General features: G+C 43.0%; 1 long non-coding RNA gene across 1 annotated transcript; it reads right to left on the reverse strand.

The window, feature by feature from the left end:
- Positions 1–208: 208 nt before the first annotated feature.
- Positions 209–21,713, reverse strand: LOC132528750 (uncharacterized). The gene is made up of 3 exons (XR_009543285.1): positions 21,030–21,713; positions 20,090–20,274; positions 209–552 (listed from the first exon to the last, which is right to left on the reverse strand). It is a non-coding gene; the product is annotated as an uncharacterized LOC132528750 (long non-coding RNA).
- Between the last annotated feature and the right edge of the window lie 2,327 nt (positions 21,714–24,040).

Consider the following 24,040-nt stretch of genomic DNA (forward strand, 5'->3'; position numbering starts at 1 on the left):
AAAAAAAGATGGATTCCTGAACAGAGTGTTTGCACTGAGGTTCTTTATCAGATGAAGAAACAACCAACGTACTCATTCAAAGTTCAAGTCCTATTTTCAGCTGCAGTGAGCACACCTGTCAACCAGAACTCATCCTGAACATGGATCAATAATTGTACAGATCGACGCCTTGTATCTTATCCAAAATCTGTTGGATAAACTATCGACACATTCTATCCTGTTATTTCTAGAATCACGACCCATGGTTAAGCTTCTGACGCAACAGGCCCTGAGGAAAGGAGTCATGGCAAAGAATGAACATGAGCTAGAACTTGTGAAGAAATACAGGTAAGCCATGGGCATAAGGAGCCCACTCTCCATTCTGCTGGCATTCAAGTGATGGCACTGCCCCCAACCCAGAACACTGCAAGCACCACGTAGCACCTACCTGAGGGTTCCTTTGGCTTGAGTGTCTTACTTCACAAGTGGGCATACGGCTTTGAAATTTGCCATTTTGTGGATAATCCAGATGTACCAGGTCTCGGCAGTAAGAATGACATATGTATTTCCCCTCTGAAAGAGTAAGTGCAAAATTTCCTGGTTAGATGTATATGGGTCTCCGTCCATCTGACAGGCAGAGGGAAATTTAAGCCTCCAAACCAAAACCCAGCATCTGACCCAGAGTAGTGGAGATGTGTCTGTGTAGGGCCCATTCTTTCATAGCAGTGTGATGGGCCATTTATTTAAAGCTGGCCTTCTCCGAAATCCAAACATAATACCAGTGAATACATTTCAGAAAGACAGATTAGATTACTATAAATATCTTTTTTGCAATTTAAAAATTGAGATAAAATTTATATAATATAAAATTCACCATTTTAGGGCTTAAAGACTTAAATGTAAGATATGACAACATAAAACTCCTAGAAGAGAACGTAAGCAAAACATTCTCTGAACACAGGCAAAACATAAATCGTAGCAATGTTTTCTTAGGTCAGTCTCCCAAGGCAATAGAAATAAAAGCAAAAATAAACAAATGGGACCTAATTAAACTTATAAGCTTTTGCACAGCAAAGGAAACCGTAAACAAAATGAAAAGACAACCTACTGAATGGGAGAAAATATTTGCAAATGATGCAATCAACAAGGGCTTAAGTTCCAAAATATACAAACAGCTCATATAATCCAACAACAAAAAACCAAACAACCGAGTTGAAAAATGGGCAGAAGATCTAAAGAGACGTTTCTCCAAAGAAGACATACAGATGGCCAACAGGCACATGAAAAGATGCTCATCATCGCTAATTACTAGAGAAATGCAAATCAGAACTACAACACAATAAGGTATCACCTCATACGGATTAGAAGTCTACAAATAATAAATGCTAGAGAGGGTGTGGAGAAAAGGGAACTCTCTTACACTGTTGGTGGGAAGGTAAATTGGTGCAGCCACTATGGAAAACAGTATGGAGTTTCCTCGAAAAAATAAATTTGCCATATGATGCAGCAATCCCACTCCTGGGCATATGCCCAGACAAAACTCGAATTTGAAAAGATACATGCACCTCTATGTTCATAGCAGCACTATTCACAATAGCCAAGACATGGAAGCAATCTGAATGTCCATCAACAGATGAATGGATAAAGAAGATGTGGTATATATATACAGTGGAATATTATTCAGACATAAAAAAGAATGAAATAATGTCATTTGCAGGAACATGGATGGACCTAGAGATTATCATACTAAGCAAAGTAAGTCAGAAAGAGAAAGACAAATACCATATGATATCACTTATATGTGGAATCTGAAATACGATACAAATGAACATATCTATAAAACAGAAACAGACTTACATACATAGAGAACAGAACTGTGGTTGCCAAGGTGGATGGGGGGTAACGGAGGGAAGGATTGGGAGTTTGGGATTAGTAGATGCAAACTATTTTATATAGGATGGATAAACAACAAGGTCCTACTGTATAGCACAGGGAACTATATTCAAAACCCTGTGATAAACTATAATGGAAAAGAATATATATATATATATATATATATATAAATAAAACTGAGTCACTTTGCTGTGTGGCAGAAATTAACACAACATTGTAAATCAACTATAATTCAATAAATATTTTTTAAAATTCACCATTTTAAAGAGTAAAATTCAGGGAGTTCCCTGGTGGTCCAGTGGTTAAGACTCGGCGCTTTAACTGCTGAGGCCTGGGTTTGGTCGGGAAACTAAGATTCTGCAAACAACGCAGCCGAAAAAAAAAAAAAAAAAAGAAAATCCAACGATTTTTAGTATAATCATAATGTTGTCCAACCATCACTATTATCTAATTCCAGAACATTTCCATCACCCCAAGAACAAGCCCTCTACCTGTTAGGAGCCACTCCCCATTTCCTTCTTCCTCTATCCCCTGGAAACCACTAATGTACTTTCTGTTCCTATGGAGTTGCCTATTTTGGACATATTGTGTCAATGGAATCATACAATATGTGGCCTTTTGTGTCTGGCTCCTTTCACTTAGCATAATGTTTTTAAGGTCCATCCATGTTGTAGCGTGTATCAGAATTTCATTCCTCCTTATTGTTGAATAATCTTTCATTGCCTGGAGGTGCCACATTTTGTTTATCTGCCCATCACTTGATGGACATTGGGTTGTTTTCATTCCTAGGAGTGGAACTGTTGGGGCATATGGTAGCTGTGTTTAATTTTTTGATGAACTGCCAAACTGTTTTCCAATGTAAATCTCTCGAAAACAGCTCTTAAAGCCACATCACAGTGCATAGATAAGAACTTCTACAACTCTATTCACCAGCTAATAGAATTCTCTAAACAGTAGTCTAGTAATGGAACCCATTCAAGTATATATAGCTTACATTATGATATACTTAAAGGGGCTTATTATGAAATAACTTTCCGTATGAAAGTGGTGTCCCGGCAAGAAGAACCCTGAAGGAAAATTTGGAGTGGGGCTCTGCATGTAGTTCTTCTAGTCAAGGGTAAAGCAACCTACATCGTCATTATTATAAAAATGTTTTGTGGGCTTCCCTGGTGGCGCAGTGGTTGAGAGTCTGCCTGCCGATGCAGGGGACACGGGTTCGTGCCCCAATCCGGGAAGATCCCACATACTGCGGAGCAGCTGGGCCCGTGAGCCATGGCCGCTGAGCCTGCGCGTCCGGAGCCTGTGCTCCACAACGGGAGAGGCCACAACAGTGATAGGCCCGCGTATCGAAAAAAAAAAAAAAAAGTTTTGCGTGCTGATGCCAGGATTAAACCTATTGGAGGTTAACAGGGACCTGACTTTCAAAATGGCATCCAGAGGTGACCTAGAAGCCACAGTCTATAGCGTCACAGCCAACTAACTTGCAGGACTAACTCTGCATGCATGCCTACATTCTTTTTTTTTTTTAAATAGATTTTTTTGTTTGTTTGTTTTTGTTTTTTTTTTTTTTTTTTGCGGTACGCGGGCCTCTCACTGTTGTGGCCTCTCCCGTTGCGGAGCACAGGCTCCGGACGCGCAGGCTCAGCGGCCATGGCTCACGGGCCCAGCCGCTCCGGGGCATGTGGGACCTTCCCGGACCAGGGCACGAACCCGCGTCCCCTGCATCGGCAGGCGGACTCTCAACCACTGCGCCACCAGGGAAGCCCTTTAAATAGATTTATTTATTTATTGTTGGCTGCGTTGGCTCTTCGTTGCTGTGCGCGTGCCTTCTCTAGTTGCGGTGGGCGGGAGCTACTCTTTGTTGCACTGCGCAGGCTTCTCATTGTGGTGGCTTCTCTTTGTTGCTGAGCACAGGGTCTACGTGCGTGGGCTTCAGTTCACGGGCTCTAGAGGGCAGGCTCAGTAGTTGTGGCGCACGGTCTTAGTTGCCCCATGGCATGTGGGATCTTCGCGGACCAGGGCTCAAACCCGTGTCCCCTGCACTGGCAGGCGGATTCTTAACCGCTGCGCCGCCAGGGAAGCCCCATGCCTACATTCTTATATCCATGCAACAAATGTTCGTGCCTACTTCATCCCCAGGAGCATTAGGCAGTTAAGTACACAGTCAGAGAGGACCCTATTCTCAGTGGGAGAAACAGATAAGAGATGCATTGCACTCACAATATAGCGTGGCAAATGCTATAACAGTACGGAGGGGGGCACAGCACAGATGCCTAAGTCAGTCTGGGAAGGCCGAGGAAGGCTCCTAGAGGAGATGACACTTAAGGTGAAGTGGTCTAGGAATTAGCTGATTGTCATCGGACGAAGTGAGGAAGGACAACTCAAGCAGAGCAGCATCACATGTATGCGAGTGATGGAGGCTGGACAGAGAAAGCGCTGTTGACTCAGCAACTGACCTCAGCGGGGCTGGAGGCAGGATGGATTCAGGGGCAGGAGACCCTGAAAAGCCAAACCAGAGGACAATGGAAAACAATGGAAATATTTTAAGCAGAAGTGTGATAAAATCAGCTCTATATTGTTAAAAAAAAAAAAAAAAGTCATTCTGGTAGCAGTATGGCGAGTGGATGGGGAATCAGAAAGATTCAAGGAAGGAGACAAATTAAAAAGTCATTTCAGGGGCTTCCCTGGTGGCGCAGTGGTTGGGAGTCCGCCTGCTGATGCAGGGGACACGGGTTCGTGCCCCGGTCCGGGAAGATCCCACGTGCCGCGGAGCGGCTGGGCCCGTGAGCCATGGCCGCTGAGCCTGCGCGTCCGGAGCCTGTGCTCCACAACGGGAGAGGCCACAGCGGTGAGAGGCCCACGTACCGCAAAAAAAAAAAAAAAAAAAAAAGTCATTTCATCAGCTTATATAATCTCTACAGTGAAGTCTCTAAACTGTTTTGAACCCACACCGCTGTCAGTAAAAAAAAAAAGAGAGAAAATTGAACGTATATCTCTAATGTATGTAGAGTAAGCAATATATTTATTATTTTAAAGCTTTTATTTATTTATTATTATTTATTTATTTATTTTTGGCTGCATTGGGTCTTCGTTGCTGCACGTGGGCTTTCTCTAGTTGTGGCAAGTGGGGGCTACTCTTCATTGTGGTGTACAGGCTTCTCATTCTGGTGGCTTCTCTTGTAAGCAATATATTTATAATTGTATACATGTATTACTGCATTAATACATTGCATATATAAGATATATAAATATAGTAAATTTTAAGGATGATACTGATAGAATGTCTAATACCTCCTCAGTCCCTAGTGGATTATCTTGCACACCTGCAGGTACACACATAGTATTGCCTAGACTCCTGTCTTGGCCTCCCTGTGGACCACACCCTCTCCACGGAGCTCCCGGGACATGCCCACCTGGAGCCAACATGGCTGCCTTCTGGGTATCACCCTCTGGGTACCCAGGACTCAGAATTTCTCTTTCTAAATGGTCTCCAGCCTGCTCCCAGGGACCATGCAGGCCTATTGCCTGGGTCCTCCTTCAACAGGAGATGCCAGTGTGATCACCCTGAGGCCCAAGGGTTGGTCAAGAGTAATGGTGTTGGTTGGGGTAGTGGTGTTGGTTGCAGCTAAACACATTGGCTGAGGTGTCACAGGACAAGGGGCACTTGTGCAAGGCTTTTTGGGCTACAGGACGGAGCTGCGGGCTGAAGAGAAGGACTGGTGGGCTACAGACCTGAGGTCTCCAGTTTTAGGAGCTTGAGAGTTGGCCTTGAGCACACTAGTTTGGAGACTGCTGTGCTTTAGAATGAACTCACTGTAAGGCAGCTGGTACTGTCATCACCCAGTGAGAACTAGAGAACATATTTCACCTAGAAAGTTAGCAAATACACAGTGCTGGTGAGAATGCTGAGAATTTGATACTTTCCAAGAATGCTGGCACAGATTGGTTCAAGATGGTGGAGTGAAGGACGTGTTCTCACTCCCTCTTGTGAGAGCACCGAATCACAACTAACTGCTGAACAAACACTGACAAGAAGACACTGGAACTCAGCAGAAAAGATACCCCACATCCAGAGACAAAGGAGAAGCCACAATGAGATGGTAGGAGGGTTGCGATCACAATAAAATCAAATCCCGTAACCACTGGGTAGGTGACTCACAAACTGGAGCACACTTATACCACAGAAGTCCACCAACTGGAGTGAAGGTTCTGAGCCCCACATCAGGCTTCCCAACCAGGGTGTCTGGCAATGGGAGGAGGAATTACTAGAGAAACAGACTTTGAAGGCTAGCGGGATTTTATTGCAGGACTTCGAAAGGACTCGGGGAAACAGAGACTCCACTCTTGGAGGGCACACACAAAGTAGTGTGTGCATCGGGACCCAGGGGAAGGAGCAGTGACCCCATAGGAGACTGAATCAGACCTACCTGCTAGTGTTGGAGGGTCCCCTGCAGAGGTGGGGGGTGGCTGTGTCTCACCGTGAGGACAAGGACACTGGCAGCAGAAGTTCTGGGAAGTACTCCTTAGCGTGAGTACTCCCAGAGTCCACCGTTAGCCCCACCAAAGAGCCCGGGTAGACTCCAGTGCTGGGTCGCCTCGGGCCAAACAACCAACAGGGAGGGAACCCAGCCCTACCCATCAGCAGACAAGCGGATTAAAGTTTTACTGAGCTCTGCTCACCAGAGCAACAGCCAGCTCTACCCACCACCAGTCCCCTCCATCAGGAAATTTGCACAAGCCTCTCAGATAGCCTCAACCACCAGAGGGCAGACAGCAGAAGCAAGAACTACAATCCTGCAGCCTGTGGAACAAAAACCACATTCACAGATAGACAAGATGAAAAGCCAGAGGGCTATGTACCAGATGAAGGAACAAGACAAAACCCCAGAAAACAACTAAATGAAGTGGAGATAGGCAACTTTCCAGAAAAAGAATTCAGAATAATGATAGGGAAGATGATCCAGGACCTCGGAAAAAGAGTGAGGCAAAGACTGAGAAGACACAAGAAATGTTTAACAAAGACGTAGAAGAATTAAAGAACAAACAAACACATAAACAATACAATAACTGAAATGAAAAATACACTAGAAGGAGTCAATAGCAGAATAACTGAAGCAGAAGAACAGATAAGTGACCTGGAAGACAGAAAGGTGGAATTTACTGCTGCGGAACAGAATAAAGAAAAAAGAATGAAAAGAAATGAAGACAGCCTAAGAGACCTCTGGGACAACATTAAATACAAGAACATTCACAGTACAGGGATCCCAGAAGGAGAAGAGAGAGAGAAAGGACCTGAGAAAATATTTGAACAGATTATAGTCGAAAATTTCCCTAACATGGGAAAGGAAATAGCCATGCAAGTCCAAGAAGCACAGAGAGTCCCATACAAGATAAACACAAGGAGAAACATGCTGAGACACACAGTAATCAAACTGGCAAAAATTGGGGCTTCCCTGGTGGCGCAGTGGTTGAGAGTCCGCCTGCCGAAGCAGGGGACGCAGGTTCGTGCCCTGGACCGGGAGGATCCCACATGGGGTGGAGCGGCTGGGCCCGTGGGCCATGGCCGCTGGGCCTGCGCATTTGGAGCCTGTGCTCCGCAGCGGTAGAGGCTGCAATGGTGAGAGGGCTGTGTACTGTAAAAAAAAAAAAAAAAAAAACCTGGCAAAAATTAAAGACAAGCAGCTGAAAGCAGCAAGGGAAAAATGATAAATAACATACAAGGGAACTCCCATAAGGTAAACAGCTGATTTCTCAGCAGAAACTCTATGAGCCAGAAGGGAGTGGCACAATATATTTAAAGTGATGAAAGGGAAGAAGCTACAACCAAGATTACTCTACCCAGCAAGGATCTCATTCAGATTCAATGGAGAAATCAAAAGCTTTACAGACAAGCAAAAGCTAAGAGAATCAGCACCACCAAACCAGCTCTACAACAAATGCTAAACGAACTTCCCTAAGTGGGAAACACAAGAGAAGAAAAGGACCTACAAAAACAAACCCAAAACAATTAAGAAAATGGTAATAGGAACATACATATCAATAATTACCTTAAATGTGAATGGATTAAATGCTCCAACCAAAAGACACAGGCTCGCTGAATGGATACAAAAACAAGACCTATATATATGCTGTCTACAAGAGACCCACTTCAGACCTAGGGACACATACAGACTGAAAGTGAGGGGATGGAAAAAAGATATTCCATGCAAGTGGAAATCAAAAGAAAGCTGGAGTAGCAATACTCATATCAGATAAAATAGACTTTAAAATAAAGAATGTTACAAGAGACAAGGAAGGACACTACATAATGATCAAGGGATCAGTCCATGAAGAAGATATAACAATTATAAATATATATGCACGCAACATAGGAGTACCTCAATACATAAGGCAACTGCTAACAGCTATAAAAGAGGAAATCAACAGTAACACAATAATAGTGGGGGACTTTAACACCTCACTTACACCAATGGACAGATCATCCAGACAAAAAATTAATAAGGAAACACAAGCTTTAAATGACACAATGGACCAGATAGATTTAATTGATATTTATAGGACATTCCATCCAAAAACAGAAGATTACATTTTCTTCTCAAGTGCACATGGAACATTCTCCAGGATATATCACATCTTGGGTCACAAATCAAGCCTCAGTATATTTAAGAAAATTGAAATCATACCAAGCATCTTTTCTGACCACAATGTTATGGGAGTAGAAATCAATTACAGGGAAAAAAACATAAAAAACACAAACACATGGAGGCTAAACAATACATTACTAAATAACCAAGAGATCACTGAAGAAATCAAAGAGGAAATCAAAAAATACCTAGAGACAAATGACAATGAAAACACGACAATCCAAAACCTATGGGACGCAGCAAAAGCAGTCTAAGAGGGAAGTTTATAGCAATATAAGCCTACCTCAAGAAACAAGAAAAATCTCAAATGAACAATCTAACCTTACACCTAAAGGAACTAGAGAAAGAAGAATAAACAAAACTCAAAGTTAGTAGAAGGAAAGAAATCATAAAGATCAGAGCAGAAATAAACGAAATAGAAACAAAGAAAACAATAGCAAAGATCAATAAAACTAAAAGCTGGTTCTTTGAGAAGATAAGCAAAATTGATAAACCACTGGCCAGACTCATCAAGAAAAGGAGGGAGAGGACTCAAATCAATAAAATTAGAAATGAAGGGCTTCCCTGGTGGGGCAGTGGTTGAGAGTCCGCCTGCTGATGCAGGGGACACGGGTTTGTGCCCTGGTCCGGGAAGATCCCACATGCCATGAAGCGGCTAGACCTGTGAGTCACGGTCGCTGAGCCTGTGCGTCCAGAGCCTGTGCTCTGCAATGGGAGAGGCCACAACAGTGAGAGACCCACGTGCCGCAAAAAAAAAAAAAAAAAAATTAGAAATGAAAAAAGAGAAGTTAAAATGGACACTGCAGAAATACAAAGCATCCTAAGAGACTACCAAAAGCAAATTTATGCCAATAAAATGGACAACCTGGAAGAAATGGACAAATTCTTAGAAAGGTATAACTTTCCAAGACTGAACCAGGAAGAAATAGAAAATATGAACAGACCAATCACAAGTAATGAAATTGAAACTGTGATTAAAAATCTTCCAACAAACAAAAGTCCAGGACCAGATGGCTTCACAGGTGAATTCTATCAAACATTTAGAGAAGATCTAACACCAATCCTTCTCAAACTCTTCCAAAATATTGCAGAGGAAGGAACACTCCCAAACTCACTCTATGAGGCCACCATCACCCTGATACCAAAACCAGACAAAGATACTACAAAAAAAGAAAATTACAGACCAATATCACTGATAAATATAGATGCAAAAATCCTCAAGAAAATACTACAAACAGAATCCAACAACACATTAAAAGGATCATACACCATGATCAAGTGGGATTTACCCCAGGGACAAGGATTCTTCAATATAGGCAAATCAATCAATGTGATACACCATATTAACAAAGTGAAGAATAAAAACCATATGATCATCTCAATAGATGCAGAGAAAGCTTTTGACAAAATTCAACACCAATTTATGATAAAAACTCTCCAGAAAGTGGGCATAGGGGGAACCTACCTCATCATAATAAAGGCCATATATGACAAACCCACAGCGAACATCATTCTCAATAGTGAAAAACTGAAAGCATTTCCTCTAAGATCAGGAATAAGGCAAGGATGTCCACTCTTGCCACTATTATTCAACATGGTTTTGGAAGTCCTGGCCATGGCAATCAGAGAAGAAAAAGAAATAAAAGGAATACAAATTGGAAAAGAAGAAGTAAAACTGTCACTGTTTGCAGATGACATGATACTATACATAGAGAATCCTAAAGATGCCACCAGGAAACTACTCAAGCTAATCAACGAATTTGGTAAAGTTGCAGTATACAAAATTAATGCACAGAAATCTCTTGCGTTCCTATACACTAACAACAAAAGATCAGAAAGGGAAATTAAGGAAACAATCCCATTCACCAGTGCAACAAAAAGAATAAAATACCTAGGAATAAACCTACCTAAGGAGGTAAAAGACCTGTACTCAGAAAACTATAAGACACTGATGAAGGAAATCAAAGATGACACAAACAGATGGAGAGATATACCATGTTCTTGGATTGGAAGAATCAATATTGTGAAAATGACTATACTACCCAAAGCAATCTACAGATTCAGTGCAATCCCTATCAAATTACCAATGGCATTTTTTACAAAACTAGAAAAAAATATTAAAATTTGTATAGAGGCACAAAAGACCCCGAATATCCAAAGCAGTCTTGAGGGAAAAAAATGGAAGTGGAGGAATCAGACTCCCTGACTTCAGACTATACTACAAAGCTACAGTCATCAAGACAATATGGTACTAGCACAAAAACAGAAATATAGATCAATGGAACAGGATAGAAAGCCCAGAGATAAACCCACGCACCTATGGTCAGCTAATCTATGACAAAGGAGGCAAGGATATACAGTGGAGAAAAGACAGTCTCTTCAATAAGTGGTGCTGGGAAAACTGGACAGCTACATGTAAAAGAATGAAATTAGAACACTCCCTAACACCATACACAAAAATAAACTCAAAATGGATTAGAGATCTAAATGTAAGACTGGACACTATAAAACTTTTAGAGGAAACCATAGGAAGAACACTCTTTGACATAAATCACAGCAAGATCTTTTTTGATCCACCTCCTAGAGTAATGGAAATAAAAACAAAAATAAACAAATGGGACCTAATGAAACTTCAAAGCTTTTGCAAAGCAAAGGAAATCATAAACAAGATGAAAAGACAACCCTCAGAATGGGAGAAAATATTTGCAAACAAATCAATGGACAAAGGGTTAATCTCCAAAATATATAAACAGCTCATGCAGCTCAATACTAAAAAAACAAACAACCCAATCCAAAAATGGGCAGAAGACCTAAATAGACATTTCTCAAAGAAGACATACAGATGGGCAAGAAGCACATGAAAAGCTGCTCAACATCACTAATTATTAGAGAAACGCAAATCAAAACTACAATGAGGTATCACCTCACACCAGTTAGAATGGGAATCAACAGAAAATCTACAAACAACAAATGCTGGAGAGGGTGTGGAGAAAAGGGAACCCTCTTGCACTGTTGGTAGGAATGTAAATTGATACAGCCACTATGGAGAACAGTATGGAGGTTCCTTAAAAAATTGAAAATAGAATTACCATATGACCCAGCAATCCCACTACTGGGCATATACCCAGAGAAAACCATAATTCAAAAAGACACATGTACGCCAATGTTCATTGCTGCACTATTTACAACAGCCAGGTCATGGAAGCAACCTAAATGCCCATCGACAGACGAATGGATAAAGAGGATGTGGTACATATATACAATGGAATATTACTCAGTCATAAAAGGGAACAAAATTGGGTAATTTGTAGAGACATGGATGGATCTAGAGACAGTCATACAGAGTGAAGTAAGTCAGAAAGAGAAAAAGAAATATCGTATATTAACACATATATGTGGAACCCAGAAAAATGGTACAGATGAACCGGTTTGCAGGGCAGAAATAGAGACACAGATGTAGAGAACAAACGTATGGACACCACGTGGGGAAAGCAGCGGGGGGGGGGAGGATGAATTGGGCTATTGGGATTGACATGTATACACTGATGTGTATGAAATTGATGACTAGTAAGAATCTGCTGTATTAAAAAATAAATAAAATAAAATTCAAAAAAAAGAAGTGCTGGCAGGGTACAAATTCAAACAGGCTCTTTTGGAAGGCAATTTGTGAACGTGAACATATATCAAAAATGTTCAGACCGTACTAACACTTTGACCCAATAACACTGCTCCTAAGAACTTATCCTAAGGAAATAATCATGATGTGAGGAAAGACTTATGAACAGGGGTCTTCACTGTAATGGTGAAAACTCGGAAGCAAATCAAATGTACAACAGTAGGAAGGCAGTTAATATGGTGCATGCATGTGATGCAATAACTGTGACATGATCAGTAAATGATTTTGCAGAATCATATTCAACGGCATGAGAAACTGTTAAAGGAGACATTCAAATTATAAAGGAGAATATATGATATGATTCGGTGTTTAAAAATATATACATAGAAAAAGTAAGGATATATGTCAGTTATCGATTTTAGGGATTTTATTTTTTTATTTGTGCTTTTCTGTGTTTTATACAGAGCTCATACAATTCTGTTGTAAGCGGAAATAAATTACTTATAATATTCATAATGGTGAGAGTAACTTAATGGTGAGAAGTGGCATAGTCCTCAACTAAAAGGCTGGTATGAATGATGGAAAGTCAAATTTGAGAGATGCCTAAAAGCTAGTCATGGGGTAAATTGTGTCCTCCCCAAATTCATTTATTGAAGACTTAACCCCCAGTAGTTCAGAATATGATCGTATTTGGAGATAGTGCCTTTAAAGAAGTAATTAAGATAAAATGAGGTCATATGGGTGGACTCTAATGCAGTATGACTGGTGTTCTTATAAGAAGAGGATATTAGGACACAGACTAAGGGGCAACCACGTGAGGACACAGTGAGCAGGCAGCCACCTACAAGTCAAGAAGAGACGCCTCAAAAGAAACTAAACCTGCCAACACCTTGAACTTGGCCTTTTAGCCTCCAGAACTGGGAGACACTAAAGTTCTGCTGTTTAAGCCACCCAATCTGTGCTGTTTTGTTACGGCAGCCCTAGCAAACTAGGCTTGTCAGGATTTTGATACGGGGAGAGAGGACCCTAAGATGACTCCCAGGGGATGCCTTTCGGATGGTAAGGACACCAGTAGAAAAGATGAATGGGTGTGCTCTGGGCAGTCTGAGGTTCCGGTGCCAGTGGAATATGAGGGAAGATGTCCAGTAAGTAGCTGGGTATGTGAGTCTGCAGTTCAGGAAGGAGAGCTGAGATGGGGTTGGAGATGGGGAGTCATTTAGCTTATCAAGTTGTATGGGAAGATCTGGGTGTGACTGAGAGCTGCCTCAGAAGGAGAGTGGCCTACTGGAAAGAGTGCGGTTTGTTGGTCAGACCGTTTGGATTTGAACTCTGCCCCCACCTCTTACTAGCTGTGAGGCTTTGCACGAGTTACTAGGCCACTCTGAAGCTCAAGTTACCCTCTGTGAGCAGAGGGCATAATGGAGTCTCACCATGCTCCTGCCAGCCTTAAAATGATGTAACGTGTTAAGTCCTAGAATGTTCTAGAATAGGAGCTCACACAAAGTGGCAGCTATTCCTACTATAGTGAGAACTAGGATAAGGAAAGGTCACTGATATTGAAGGGATGCTTTGAAGAAGACTGAGAAGTAAAATATAGAGACGCAAGAGGAGAAAGGAGCAAGAGCAGGGGGAAGGAGGTCGAGATAGGAGAAAGTTTCAAGAAAACAACTGCGTCAGCCCTGGCACAGGGTATAGAAAAGCCAAGTAAGACAAGCGTGGAGCAAAGTGCAGGGATGCATCCCAATCCCTTATTCCATTGTTTTCCCTTCAAGGTTGTGCACCATCCTTTTTTTTTGAAAGCTCCACAGCTCTCCCTTATCTGAGAACTAGATTGACATAAATAATAACAATTATTTACATGTGTCTATGTGGTAATAAACCCAACACAGGCAAATCAAATTAGAGAGCCGTGTGCTAGTCAGCTATTCTATGAGCCATTCTAGGAGAAAATTCACTAATGACATTAGGAAACATTTTCCCTTTTGACGTAGTTTTGTTTCTCATTCATAATTAATTTTATTCTCTATCACTATAATGTCAGGCCTACTGCAGGCCCACTGTTTCCTTTTATGAAAAGCATACTTGAAAAAAGGGAAAGCAAAACCCAAGCATCAGGAAAGCTTTATCCACTTCTTGTAAATGGAGTTTTAATGGGATGGAAATACTCTTATGAGGAAGCACTGATTGACAAGCCTAGAAGGAACTTTGGTAGGCTATCTACCAAATTTCATCTATACTGAAAGACACTTTGTTTTAACATGTAAACATCTCTGAAATGAGCATCTGTCTTACAATGAAAGGCATATCATAAAATTGACAGCATTCTCCTTTCTTAGTGGTTCATAAAACATCACGATTGATGGTGTCTTAGATATGATCAAACATGGCAAGACTTTGCCTGAGGACCAGGCAAGCTATTCTAGAAATACAACCGCTTATTGGTTTTGTAAGAACCTCTAGACAATAGTAATCAAACGGTCACGTGGCAGACACACAACCCCGGCAGTGTTTTCCATAGCTTAGCATAAAGACTGGCATCTTGCTGCTCACGGCAAGAAACAGGACAGCTCATGGCTTAAACCTGCTCTCCCTTAACCTTGCAGAGGCCTTTACTAGAACACACACACACACACACACACACACACACACACACACACACACACACACACACACACACACACACACACACACACACACACACACACACACACACACACACACACACACACACACTGTGAGCCACCTCCTGCTCTCCCTTAACCTTGCAGAGGCCTTTACTAGCCTCAGGATGGGTAATCTCTCAGTCACTGGCAAGAGAAAAGTGGGAGATACCCCTGTTTTACTTATTATTTAATTTCTGTTGAACCCTCATTTAGATTTTGTTGCTAATAAAGATCTACCAACTTTTGAAGCTATTGGAAACTCCTCTGATTATACAGGTGCCCCCCATCACCAGACATTTCCCACCATTCCCCATCTACACTGCAAGCCGGAATGCAATTTCTTTCGCTTCTCAAGAAAGACTTAGGACCTGAGGACTAATGCCTGGAGGTCCTTGAATCCTTTTAGGAAGAATCTGGCCGGCAAGACACATGTCTTTGATATTTATAACTGGTCAAAATAATGCTGGAGTTACTGTTCCATCTGGTATGGAAAATTAAACCTCCTGAACTGTCCTGTAACAGAAAGAAGCTGCAGGGGTTCGCTGTCACCACTCTTTGTTTAACTCATGCAACATTAAAGCACATTGGCCTACAAGAAATAAAGCTGGCTTATAAATGAACTCAGATGACAAGAACCCCACACAACAGGCCCCGCTGAAGCTATTATCCTCAGCCCTAAAGGCCAGCTGGGTCCTCCTGTAACATCAAAGGCACAAACAACTGAACCAACGTGGAGACAATCCTCCTGGCAGCCTGCGTGCTGTCAGACTGTCAGAAGCAAGAGGAACCTACCGGGTATGTGGGTTTTCTTCACCTGAAAGTTGACTTTGCCCCAGAGCTTATAAATCGCAGTTCCCATCTCTGAGCCCCGGCTCCGTGTGCAGCACAGAGAGACAGCTGAGGGTGACAGGCTGAGCGGGCCAGCCCTCCCTGACCTGTGTGACTCAGAGCCCACCAGGAGGCCAAGCCTCCCTCCACGCCCTTTTTCAACCGGCCACCAGCGTGCTCAGCGGCTCTGCTCATCAGGGCTGTCAAACTTTCACAACCAGGTCCATAAATCAGGTTAGAAGAGGTCAAGGGAGCATCTCTCAGACGACAGTCTTGATCAGAGATGACTGTATTGCAGTTGTGAAGGCCTCCGGACACAGACGGTCTAGGCGAGCTGTGTGGCCTCTGGCCACTTATTTAACCTCTCTGTGCCTCCAGTTCTTCTTCTGTAAGATAGTCCCCATTGCACTGACTTGGTAAGTATGAAAAGTGCTTGGAATGATGCCCAGCATCACAGTAGGTCTCTGCAGAGAGTTAGCCATTGCTATTATAATTGTTGATGAAGAAAGCCCTGTGCTTTTCCCGTTAAGAAAATTTGCATTTATGAGCAGGGCTGGTGATTGATTGGGTAATGGTTTCTAACTACTTCCAAGAATACTAGGAAACCCCACTTCATACAATAAATCCCAGTGTTTGGGGGATTCCCAGTGTTTGGGGGAAAGGAACCCCCTACAACAATAGTCAAGAATTAGGAGAAGTGAGGCTGCCTTCGTCAACCAGGTCCGTTAGTGGGACAGTTTTCTATTTGCACTGAAAATCCACGGTTCCTGAGAGCACGAATTGCTTCAGGGTCGTCCTTGCCACCCATGAGAAATCTTTCTAAGCATTCTCTTCCCAGTGGCCGCCTTTCTTGGGGTTAAAAACCCCGAGTAGTGCTTTTCTGTCCCTGGTCGCCCCCTGTTGTCGACTTTGAAGTATTTTTATCCCTTGGTTAAACTCTCAGGTCAGATCTCTGAGGAAGGTGGCCTTGCTTCAGTTTTCTGCCCCGAGGCAGAGAGGAGAGTTCATTTCACCAAAGCCAGATCGCATAGAGGGAGGTGGTCAGGATTTGGTACAAAACCCTCAGCAGCACAAAAATAGCCTTTCTTATTTCTCAGCTGGCTCTGTCATTTACCAGCGTGTGATCTGGGTTCTCAGTTTTCGCATCTGTAAAACGAAGGGGCGCTTCTAGGTGACCTCGGAGGTCTCTGTAAATTCTGATTTCCTCTGAGATTCTCAAATTGGAGTTTGCACAACCTAGGGAGGGAGGGATGCCGTGAAATTCACACAAAGCTACAGGCTAAATATGGTTTATTTTTCTGAAGCATCAACATTATATTAAAACAAATCTGGGAGTGTGATGAAGTGCAATTCAAAATTTCCAAGTTTTTTTCCAAGAAGAAAGTGAGATTTTTTAAATGTTCATCTTGGAAAAAATAGTGATGATGGTTGAACATTGTGAATGTAATGCCACTTAACTGTATATGTAAAAATGGTTAAAAGAGCAACTTTTCTGTTTTATACATTTTACCACAATACAAAAATTTAAAAAGAGTATTTCTGCATCCAGAAACAAACCCACATATACTTGGTCAACTGATTTGCGACAAAGGTACAAAATTCAGTGGAGAAAGGATAATCTTTTTTTTTTTTTTTTTTTTTTTTTTTTTGCGGTACGTGGGCCTCTCACTGTTGTGGCCTCTCCCGTTGTGGAGCACAGGCTCCGGACGCACAGGCTCAGCGGCCATGGCTCACGGGCCCAGCCGCTCTGTGGCACGTGGGATCTTCCCGGACCGGGGCATGAACCCGTGTCCCGTGCATCGGCAGGCGGACTCTCAACCACTGCGCCACCAGGGAAGCCCAGGATAATCTTTTTAATAAATGGTGCTGGGACAATTGGACATTCATATGCTTTTTGCATATTTTAAAATAAACCTCAATTCATACCTCTCACCATATACAAGAGTTAATTCCAAATGGATCATAGATCTAAAACTGTGAAACCTAAAGCCACAAAATTTCTAGAAGAAAACATAGGAGGAAATCTTTATGACATCGGGTTAGCAACGATTTCCTAGATAAGACACCAAAAGCGTAATTAATAAAAGAAAAAATTGTAAGTAAGATTTCATCAGAATTAAGAGCCTCTTCTCTTCAAAAGACGCTGTCAAGAGAATGAAAAGACACACCTCAGACTGAGAGTAAATATTTGCAAATCACATATCTGACAACAGGAAAATATAAAAAAATCTCAAAGCTTAATAACTAGAAAGTAAAAAGTCAATTTAAAAAATGGGCCGGGATTCCCTGGTGGCGCAGTGGTTGAGAGTCCGCCTGCCGATGCAGGGGACACGGGTTCGTGCCCTGGTCCGGGAAGATCCCACATGCCGCGGAGCGGCTGGGCCCGTGAGCCATGGCCGCTGAGCCTGCGCGTCCGGAGCCTGTGATCCGCAACGGGAGAGGCCACAACAGTGAGAGGCCCGCGTACCGCAAAAAAAAAAAAAAAAAAAAAAAAGGGCCAAAGATTTGAACAGACTTCACCAAAAAAAGATATACAGATGGCAAATAAGTACATCAAAAGATGCTTGACATTATTAGTCCTTAGAGAAATGCGAGTGAAATACAACCACAGTGCAATACTGCTGCACACCTTTTAGAACGGCTAAAATGAAAGAGTGACCATAGCACGTGCTGGGGAGGAGGAGTTACTGGAACGCTTTCTCACTCCCTACTGATCGGATGTAAAGTGGTAGGACTATTTGGGAAGAATAGTTGGACAGTGTCTTAAAAAATTAACTATACAGCTACCATATGACCCAGCCATTCCATTCCTAAGTCTGCACCCAAGAGAAAGGGAAGACTTTGTCCATACACAGACTTGTCCACAAATATTCACAGCAGCTTTACTTTTTAGTAGCCCCGAACCAGAAACAACTCAAATGTCCATCAGCAGATGAATGATAAACAAATGATGGTACAATGAAATACCATTCAGCAGATTTAAAAAAAGGAACTATATTGATACACACAATACAGATGAATTTCAAAATAATTATACTGAAAGAAGCCAGACAAAAAGAGTACATGTTTGTAAGATTCCATTTACATAACTTTCCAGAAAATGCAAACTAATCTACAGCCACAGAAAGCAGACTAGGGGTTACATGGTGGAGGCAAGAGGGGTTAAAGGAAGGATTATAAAGGGGCACGGGGAAGTTTTGGGGAGTGATGGATGTGTTCATTATCTTGACTGTGGTGGCTCCCAAGGTTATGGGGTTAAGCTCTTCTTAGATGGGAGTAGCTTGGTAGAAGAGGGTACAGTATAGAGTCTCAGGTAGCAGGGCATATGCATAGTACTTGAGAGGAAACCTCTCACTAAGCTGGATTGCCGTAAGATATGAAGATCGAGTCCCTTGAGATTTATCTCTTCTCTTTGCTTGTCATAGCAATAATTTGGGAGAACAATCTGTTGGTTAGGCTTCCCTGTATTTTTGCAAACCAGTGATATTGCCTGTAAGTGCAAGCATATATTACATTCAGGTATGGCTGGATCTAGGAGCTCAAACCAGCTCATTGGCTCTTGATCTATCTCCATCTCTCTGCTCTCCTTCCCTCTGGGATGGCTTCATCTTCAGGAAGTTCTTCTCTCAGGGTGGTAAGATGACTGTCAGCAACTCCTGGCCTACATCTAGCAGAAAGAGTGATTCTTGATTTCTTAAGTTCTGTCAAAAGATCCAGGACTGACTCTGGCTGGATGGACTTACATGTCTATGTCTAGATGTTAGAAATTGCTGACTGGCCAGGCTTGAGTCATGTATCCACCCATGGATCAACTGCAAGTAGGGAATGAATGGTTTCTCAAAGAAAATCAGAGACCTACTGTACCTTCAACATGAACCCCTGCAAAGAACTACCAATTAGCCTAACATGGTGCTTAATTGTACTTCCTGAACACCTGACTTTGGGGAAGTAATTGCATTTTGTATTAAAGATACATAGAATTATGAACTCACTTGATTAGGAAGGACATTAAAGTTCTAATCCCTCAGTGTGGCAGGTTTTCTATGCCTTATTCCTTTTTTTTTTTTTTTTGCGGTACGCGGGCCTCTCACTGTTGTGGCCTCTCCCATTGCGGAACACAGGCTCCGGATGCGCAGGCTCAGCGGCCATGGCTCACGGGCCCAGCCGCTCCGCAGCACACGGGATCTTCCTGGACCGGGGCATGAACCCATGTCCCCTGCATCGGCAGGTGGACTCTCAACCACTGCGCCACCAGGGAAGCCCCTGCCTTATTCCTTTTAAGCTCTGGCTTCAAAGCTAATTGTATTTCCTTGCATATGATCATTCAATCTCTAAAAACACACAGCTAAGTAAAAGAAAACCACCCCACTCCTGCTGTACTAAGCATTTTCTCTAGATGGTACTTAACTTTTCCAACAACCCTTACAGACAAGGAGGCTGATGTTCAGAAAGGTTAAGTAACTTACCTGAAGTCGAGCTTGTGAGGGGGGTTAGAACCTGCCCTCAGCTGTCCCTACACAGGTAGAGGCCTGTCTGCAGCATTACCAGGAGTCCCAGCTGAACAGAATCAGTCCCGCAGCTTAGCTTCTCAGGGGGCTCAGTTCTCAGCCTCACCTGTCCTGTGTGCTGTTATCCAGCGCCCGCTTAGGGCCTGTTAGGGATGAAATGTCTTTCAATGTCTTCTTCTGCTTAAGGCTAAAGTGAGCGTTCCTTTGTAGTCAATTTAATGTATAAGGGTTCTTTCTGTGTACTAACATCAGAGGCACGAAGGAATGTTCTCTTTTCAATACATTTTAATGTGTCTTTTAAGAACACTCTAGAACCAGCAGATTGATGTGGAGGAAGGAGCACTGACCTAGTTAGAAGGAGACCTGAATTCCTCTAGTTCTGGCTTTGCCCACAGCTCACTGTATGACCTTGGAAAATCCACTTAACCTGAGTCTCAGTTTCCTGAACTGAAGTTGAATTCAATCAGTGCTTCCTGCTGGCAGTAGACTTACCATGGTGGTAACTAAAATCAATGCTTTAAATTTTCCATGATTATGTACTAATTTTAATGTGTAAAAAAATATAATAGTACATCAAGTCAATTATTTTCCAGGTATTATTTCTTAGGATGACGCTAAGTAAAACAGGCGTGTTATTTAGTAGAAAATATTAAGTGAATTCTAGTAGAGGCCTATGCAAGTATGGCAAAAATTGCAACGATGGCCTGTGAATGACTGATGTTTGGAAAACCCTGGACTGGGAAATGAGAGCTACCATTTACTGAGCCAGGAACCTGGCACTTTATAAGCATTCGCTTATATAATTCTTAAAACAATCCTAAGCAATAAGTACAGTCATTATCACTCTATTTTATCAAAGAAGATGCTGGGGCAGAGAGAGGTGAAGTTTCTTTCTTACCAATATGTGGCCAAGCCAGGGTCTGACCTCAAGCCATGTTCTTGGTCCTTGTGCTCTGCTGGGGGTGGAGTGTGGAAGACGTACCGAGACACCCCGAGGGCAGGGGTGTGTAATTCAGCGGGTCTCGGACCAGGACAGCATGAGCATCACCTGGGGAGCTTGTTAAAGCTGCAGATTCATAGCTCCTCCTCCAGAAATCCTGGTCCTTAGGCTGGAGGGGTTCAGGAGGCAAAGTCTGAACAATCACCCCAGGAAGTTCTGAAGCAGGAGGACCTGTGCTCTCACGTTGAGAAGTGGCTGCAGTCCTCGGAATAATTAGAATAATGAGTAGCTGCTGGGAGATGAGCTCACTACAGACTTTTCTCCCTTGTTCACCTGGCTTGTTACTCACGCTTGCGGCTGTTTGCATCCTATGGGGCAGAAGTAATGAGCTGAGTTCATGTCTCTTTCAACTGTTCCTTTTACACACATCACAGTGGCAGTGAGGAATTGATTGATCTTTATTTTCAAGTTGGTTCTGACAGCAGATCTCTATGTTCCTGATCACCCTACCAGGAAGGGAAGAAACTCCAGAGCAGAGAACAGTAGAAAAGTAGACTTTGAAAAAATTCAGTGCAGAGCGAAATCAATTCTGGGTCTGCAGAATCTCGCCCACACTCACCACTGCCACCTGCCAGCCCGTTTCCCCTTTCCACAGCTGAGGCTCATTATGATCACAAGTAGGCTGAGTTTTGGGGACTTAAAAAGGCTGAAAAAGAAGTGGAAGGATGTGTATGTCTCTTCCAAAAAGGGCAATGAGGACAAGAGACGTCCGTGCCCCAGGAATGGCTTCGCTAGTCAGGCCTGCCAAAAAGTGAAAGAGAAAAAGGAGGAAAAAGAAGAGGGGATGCTTTCAGAGCTTCTGAAAAGAAGGAAGTGACCTTCTGGTCATAGTCCCTTTCAGATGCACAATCGAGAAAATAGGTAAGAAATGTACACAAATAACTGCAATTCAAAGTACGAGATGGGAACAAGTGCCATGAGAGAAGTGCAAATATTTTGAAACAGGTGTGGAGCAAGTTTGATGAGCAGATGAATGAAAAGATTTTCAAAACTCTAAGACCTATACAAATGTCAAATCACTATGTTGTGCACCTGAAACTAATATAATGTTAGTGTCAATTATACCGTAGTAAAAAAAAAAAGAATTGTACTGAAAAAAAAAAAACTTCTAAGACCTGATGCCCAGCAATTGGACGAAGAGGATGAAGGTGGAACATGAGCTCTTCAGGTTGCCAGAGTTCCCCCATTTCCCATTTTTCTTACACTTGACCCCTTTCCTTTTTAAGTCACGCCTGGGTTCCTACAGGCATATGAGTTTGCATATCAGCACGATATGGATGCTGATGTAGTTACTGCAGAGGATGCGATGCAGGAAGTGTGTGGAGATGGGACTGGCCATGTGGGCTGGATTGACGTGGGCCTTGAATGCCATACAAAGGAGTCGGCACCATAAAAATGCAGTGGTTCTCAAATAAAGCGTTGGCGCCCTCTTTAGACCCTGAACCTTAACATCATGGAGCATCATGTCAGGTGTTCTGGGGGTGAGTGGTGCAGGAGGAGGCGAGAAGCAGAACATCATCTCCAAAACAAAGCTATAAGCAACAGGGAGCCACAGAACAGTGTGTGACTCGGGAGGGATGGGAGCACACTTGTGCTTTAGAAACATCACTCTGGGGGAAGCTGGGAACATGAAGGAAGGTAGAATGACTGAAGCCAGAACAGCTAGCAAGTGACAACAGTAATCTGGTGGCACTTGGGACCTCCCTTCCACCACCAGCTTTCCAGTTCCTCCCTGAACTGGTCACCCGACCAGCTCAGGAACGGGGTTGTGGGCATATCAGCCTGAGGTGAAGGTCACTTTGTTAAAAACATCTGTGCTTCTTGGAGTTTGTTTCTTCCATCCCCGAATTCAGGGTCTTTGGTCTTGGTCTATAAGCGACTCTGGATCATATGCAAATTTGGGAACTCCTGCTGAAGGCTGGCAAACTTGTGGAGCAAGGAGGGAGTTTTTTGGAACCAGAGGGTACATCTTTATCCACATGGCAGTGCCTGAACAAGGAAGCCCATTCTTTCAAGCAACTGAACAGAGAAGGAACTTCAGAGGAAAAACGGGGCAACGGTTTAAAAAATGCAGGCATCTTCCTTTCCTTTGGAATGAATCATCACTCCACCCCACATCCCCGTGCCTGACACCCTGGGTTTGGAGGATGTAGCTGGTCTAGAAGCAACACTATTCTGGATTCCCAGAGAGGCTCAGCAGCCCAAAGCCGTGGGAGGGGAATGGAAGTGAGGATATCCTTTCTCTCCTTTCTTCCCCAGGGAACCAGATTATCAGGATTAGTTCTATAAATGTTTTGTTGCATCTTAACTCCTACTGGGACAGAGAAATTGCTATATCCCCAATGTCTTTAGCTGAAACCAAGTAGGTGGATGGCTGTGGAAATCACAGCCCAAGAGGATAGTTTTGGGGGTGAGAGTGTGGGAGACTTCCAGTCTCTTAATTTCTTGGGTTGGCACTCCTGGGACACAACTTTCACAGTCATTATCACGAATGAGTTGTCAATTCTCTTGGCGAATCATCCTAACCATGTGATGGTGTCCAATCCTACAAATGGTCTTAACAAAAGACTTGATTAGATGCTGTGTGTATACAAGTTTACATTCTTTTGTGTGCCTGCTGGGCCAGGTGAGAGGGTGGGATGAGGGGTTAAAACATTTTAACCACATATTTCATCAAAAGCACTAAGCATGGGACTTCCCTGGTGGTGCAGTGGTTAAGAATCCACCTGCCAACACAGGGGACACGGGTTCGATCCCTGGTCTGGGAAGATCCCACATGCCACGGAGCAACTAAGCCCGTGCGCCACAACTACTGAGCCTGTGCTCTAGAGCCCTCAAGCCACAACTACTGAGCCCGTGTGCCACAACTACTGAAGCCCGTGTGCCTAGAGCCCGTGCTCTGCAACAAG

This window comes from Lagenorhynchus albirostris, chromosome 11 (assembly GCF_949774975.1).
Source record: "Lagenorhynchus albirostris chromosome 11, mLagAlb1.1, whole genome shotgun sequence".
NCBI classification, from domain to species: Eukaryota; Metazoa; Chordata; class Mammalia; order Artiodactyla; family Delphinidae; genus Lagenorhynchus; species Lagenorhynchus albirostris.